The sequence below is a fragment of the Otolemur garnettii genome, unplaced genomic scaffold (genome assembly GCF_000181295.1).
Source record: "Otolemur garnettii isolate 467f Iridium unplaced genomic scaffold, OtoGar3 scaffold00001, whole genome shotgun sequence".
Lineage (NCBI taxonomy): Eukaryota > Metazoa > Chordata > Mammalia > Primates > Galagidae > Otolemur > Otolemur garnettii.
The window spans coordinates 36,984,544-36,990,314 of record NW_003852396.1 but is presented as its reverse complement, the minus strand read 5'-3'; the positions used below and the strand labels follow the sequence as shown (position 1 = coordinate 36,990,314).

The 5,771-nt window shown below is 34.7% G+C and overlaps 1 pseudogene; it reads left to right on the top strand.

Annotated features, from left to right (window-relative positions):
• Nucleotides 1-1,499: 1,499 nt before the first annotated feature.
• On the top strand, nucleotides 1,500-2,479 carry LOC100956737 (annotated as a pseudogene).
• The last annotated feature ends 3,292 nt before the right edge of the window (nucleotides 2,480-5,771 follow it).

The following is a 5,771-nucleotide window of genomic DNA, read 5'->3' as shown; positions in this document are numbered from 1 at the left end:
CCTCCATTCCAGTTCTATGTTGTCATCAAGCACCTTTGAGTCAGACAACTGGGCCATCATTCTTATGCTTCTTCTTCCCACCTAGGGCATCCTGTGATTGTGGTTTTCCCCTCCCTTCTCTTTCAGAATTATCCTTCTCCCACATAAATTCTAAAGCACATTTTATTGCTTCTCCCTCTCAATTATGTCATGTACTTGGCTTACTTTTCTTTTAGACATTCTATTGCAGGTAGGAGTCTTGATATTTCTAATAGTTTTATTCATTTATTTAACCAACATTGACTCAGTATCTCTGAAGGGCCAGGAACAGTTGTAGACACTGAGATATAACAGAGAAGGTAGCTAAATCTTTCTCCACCTGAGGTTTGTATTTTAGTGAGATATTTAGAATTTCCTATATATATGAATGTGTATATACATTTCAGAAAAGATAGATATTTAAGTTCAATTGGTATAGTAAGAAGGAAGTGTAGCAAGTACAAGAAGTGGGATGTACAGAGTCCAGGTTTTAGGGTCAGAAGCATTTTCTGTACTGAGGTGAGTCTTTTGTGAATGGTTGGGTCAAATGTTCCCTGAGCATATAAAGCTGAGAATATGGTAGGTGGTCAATTAGTGCTTGTTGAGTAAATAATAATAATGATTTTTTTAATCCTTTCATTTTCTTTTTGAGTAAAGAATTATTAAATGAACTTTATAAGGTGGAAAGTAAGGTCAAAAACAAGAGAGAAATCAAAAACAAGAGCGAAACAGAGGGAAAATGGAATATTTCAAATTACAGGTTCACAGTGATCAAAAAATGATCTTTTCCCAAGGTCATCAAGGTCACTAAGATGAGACATAAAGAAGTGGCCTTAAACGTTTTTCATCTAGATCAATCCTAATATGATTTGCTCTGTGCAATGTGGGCAGAATCAGCACATAAACCACATATTAGGGATGATAGGTTCATCACAAACCCTTTCTGTGTTTCTACAGTGTCATCACATTTAATGAAGTCACAGGCACTGAACCTAATGAATGCTTCCTGTAACTATCAATTTTTCCTTTATCATCAAAATTATTGAGGTTTTTTATTTTAATCCATGCACTTTTTAACACTGTTTTGTGGTCTTAAATTTTATATTTATTTAAAATTAAGAAAAAAATATATAATGTATAACTATTTATAGAAATGGAACCTAAGTCATAACACATTTTATTTGCTTTAAGACTGTGGTTAATTTTCAAACTGCAGAGTGGACAAGTAGAAGTAGATCTTTGATATTACTTAGTAGTCATCAAATAATATTTCTGAGCCAGAATTCCTTACTTTTCCTTTGATATTTTAAAGATTCATTATTCCAAAAATTGGTCATTCTCCAAATTCCCAAAGTCAGTTTCTGACAGGATGAACTCTGCTTTTGTTTTCTGCCATGAATTTCTGAAGACTGGACTGTGACTTTGTTGTAGACTTTACATACTATGTTTATAAAATGAATGTAGGACTCCACTAACTGAAAATGAAAAAGCAAAATCAAAGCTCTGTGGTTGAATTCACTCTCCTGGGCTTTTCTACTTTTCCTGAAGTCCAAGAGCAATTCTTTGGGGTTTTCTTAGTTATTCACCTGGTAACTCTGATGGGAAATGCCATCATTATAGTCGTCATATCCCCAGACAAGAGCCTCCGTGTTCCCATGTACCTGTTCCTCCTGAACTTATCTGTGGTGGAAGTGAGTTTCAGTGCAGTCATCATGCCTGAGATGCTGCTGGTCCTCTCCAATGAGAAAACTGTGATGTCTTTTGTGAGCTGTTTTGCACAGATGTATTTCATTATTCTTTTTGGTGGGACTGAATGTTTTTCCTGGGAGCAATGGCTTATGACCGATTTGCTGCAATTTGCCATCCTCTGAACTACTCAGTGATTATGAACAAAAGAGTTTTCATGACATTAGTAATATTCTTGTGAGTCTCAGGGATCATTGCAACTACTATGGAGACCACATGGGTATTTAGTTTTCCCTTTTGTGGCCCCAATGAAGTTAATCATATATCTTGTGAAGTCCCAGCAGTGCTAGACTTTGCATGTGCAGGCATATTTGTGTTTGAAATATATTCCTTCATAGCTACTATTTTGATTGTTATGGTTCCTTTCTTGTTGATACTTTTGTCTTACATTCAAATTCTTTACACCATTCTGAAGATGCCATCAACGACTGGGAGGCAAAAGGCCTTTTCCACTTGTGCCTCTCATCTCACATCTGTGACCCTCTTCTATAGCACAGCCAACATGACTTATTTGCAACCCAAATCTGGCTACTCACCAGAAACCAAGAAACTGATATCATTGTCCTACTCACTGCTTACACCTCTGCTGAATCCACTTATTTACAGTTTGCACAATAGTGTGATGAAAAGAGCTTTGATAAAAATATGGCATAAAAAAGTGTTGTTACATATAGTCTGGCTATATTTGGGAAGCCATATGATATTTGGCTACTAACCTGTTGTCTTTTAATTAAATTCAAGGAGTGGTGGAAACGTAGTTCATTGTTAATGTGAATGTGTTTGATTTTCTGAGTTCTCCATGTTTGAAAGTGCATCAGAGGATCGATCCCTCCCTTTCAATAAAGTTCTGCTATCACTTGTTTTCAATAGATACATATATTTTCATAACATATCCTTCAGTCTATTAATCCAGTTCTCTCTTAAGAACTTACACATCATTATTGGATCATTGTCATTAAGGCAATGCTTGAAGAGATACTTTGTTTCATATGTTCATGTATCGTGATGTCTGTACATCTGTGTGATAGATTTGTTAACATAGGACCAATGACATGAAGAGTATGTGTGCTTATACATTTTAGAAGCTATTGAAGAATTACTTTTCAAAATGATTGTAGCTGACCTGAAGTCTACTGTGCTGTGGTAACAAGTTAAATCTTTAAGATACCAATAGAGTGATGACATTTTTATTTCTGGAGTGAAAATCTGTTCCATAAATAAATAAAATATGTGCATCTACTTTGGATATCTACACTGGTTCTACTTCATGGACTGTAATCCAAAGTGGTTTTTTTTGGTATTTTTCCAAATATTTATCCAATGTTAGTGACCAGAGAACTATATGGAAATTTTCCTGAAATTTCACTTCATAGTATTTTTTCATTACAGATCATTGTAGTAGAGACTTGTAAAATTTCCATTTGTAGGTCAATGTGCCCCAGACCTTATTTTAATAAAGTATGAATGATGCAATTTTTGGTTGTTTATTTTGGGGAATAAATGTCTTTAGTTACTTGTGACTATTTTTTATGATACTTGAGTCAGGTCATTAACTCAGTGGCCTTTTCCAAAATGAATAATTTTACCTGTTGCAGCAATTAAATATTTCATGCTTACAGAACATAATGATAGGAGAATGAAGATGGGCACGTAGCCCAGATTTATGTGGCAAAGTATGGAGGGTCCTTCTGCCAATCACGTTGATCACAAGGTGTTTCCTAATTCTAAGCTCCAGAGGCTGTATGCATGACTTAGAGACAGGAAAGACTATCTGAGTCTCCTGACTGAGAACTTTATATCAGTCTGAAATGTGTAATTTAAACTGGAAATAAAAGTCTGCCTGGACATTCTTTGTGATTCTTCATCGATCATTTCATGGTTGATGTTAAGTACACCTTGTAGATCCCATCTCTCTCTTTTCCATTCTAAGGGGCTCATCAGCTTGAGCTGTCTTCATTTATTGAAATGTGTGAGGTGTTTAATGTTCAATTGCCACTTTTGATAATAAGTTCAATGAGGACAATGACTCTATGAATTTTTTCACCACTGTATACCACCTGCTTACCAGATTGCCTGGGACAAAGTAGGTGCTTGATGAATACTTTTTCATTTAATACAAAAAGAGTGGTCTGAGGCAAGATGTTAGCTTGCTCAAGAGTTGGAGCAGACTCAGGGTATGGAACAGGCACAAGACTCAAAGGGAACTACTTACAGAGCAGTGATCAGGAGGAAACCTTAGGAGATCTGAAGGGTAGTGGTTGGAGGAGGTTGTTACTTGACTACTTTTTGTGTATATGGCCAAGTTACCTTATTGTTCTTGTTGTATTTGGCCCTCAGCAGCCATTGCCAGTCTTAATAAAGTGGCCTTACCACTTGGATTTCAAAATTTGGGGCATCTCTTTACATGTTGATGTAGTCATTTGCCGGTGATGTTCTCTTTTGTGATACCAAATATGATATATTTGTCAAGGATTACTAATGTCTCAGAGTTAGGAGTAACTAGTGCTTGATTCCCAGTATAATATGTACAGCAAACAGTAGTTTCAAATCTTCTTGAATTCTTCTCCTTGTGGGAGGTCCTAAGTACTTTCCCACGTTCAGGGGAGTCATGTGCATTCTCTTTGAGTTTAAAACTGAGTAGTGATTCATGGTCATTGGGTGGTCTTTGGGCTGATTGCCAAGTGGAAATATGAGAACAGGAGTTTAGTCAAAGAAAGTTGGTATCCTTAAGATACTTGTAGATATCTATAGCAATATGTACATATATCTATTTCTGTCTATTTATAGATATCAAATCTCATCAAATTGAAATACTACATAAAAAAATTTTGTTGGTTAAACTTCTAAGTTTTACAAGTATATGTTTATGATGTAATAGTACATCTAATGTCTGACTGATGATGGTGGTGAGGTTATGGTGGTTTGGGTTTTTGGTGATGGTTCTGTGTTTATAAACTTTTTCTTGCTACTTTTTCTTTGAATGCAGACAGACAGATTGACTAATAGTAACTTTTTTTTTTGTTTGTTTGTTTTTTAATCTTTGTTTTTAGGGGTAGGATCTTGCCATATTGCTCAGGGTAGAGTACAATGGGTTATTACAGGCATGATCATAGCATGTGAATAGCATTAAGTTCCTGGGTTCAAATAATCATCCTAATTTAGCCTTTGAGTATCTGGGATCACAGGCACGTGCCACTGTATCTGGAGGAGAATTTTAAATGGGAATATCCTTGTTCATTAAAAGTTTATTGGCAAAATTAGCATTATGTTTTTTGCTATTGTTTAAAATTTTTGTTATAGGAGTCATGGTGTATGGCACACCTCCTGGGAGTGGGACACAATTATAAAAGGGACTTTATCTAACAAATGCAATCAGTGTAACCTAATCCTTTGTACCCTCAATGAATCCTAAACAATAATAAAAAATTAAATTTTTGTTCTACTTCATTGTGCAATCTAGCTAGAAAAGAAAACATCATTGAACAGTTTTTGGACTCCATAACTAACAGAAATGGACGACAATCATATTTAGTGAAGTAAAAGGTTGAGATAAATTTTAATTGTTTTTATATTATTGGTTGAAATAATAATTATTGAATAGGGCAGTAATTCAAATATATGTGGAAAGTAGAAAATAGTCTGTATAAAAGAATAGTGATAGTAATTAAGATAGTATACATATCTGGTAAATGTTGTGGGGGAGGTCTTATATTGTTTAGGGATAGGCCCTGCACACATGCCATTTTGTGATTTCTAGATCATTTTTGAGTTTGTGATAGTTTAATAAATACCAGCTTATTTTTGACTAAGTCTTTACTACATTTTAAACTTGGGTTAAACATCTCAATTGCTCCTTGATACTATTTCAGTTCATATAGAATTGATGAAGTTGGTTTTTAAGGAATGACAATTAGACATTGGGTTACATTAATTTTAAATTTGTATGAATGTCCTTGTATTTTGGCTATTTTTTGCTTGTGATTTTTTTTTTTTTTTTTTTTTTTTGC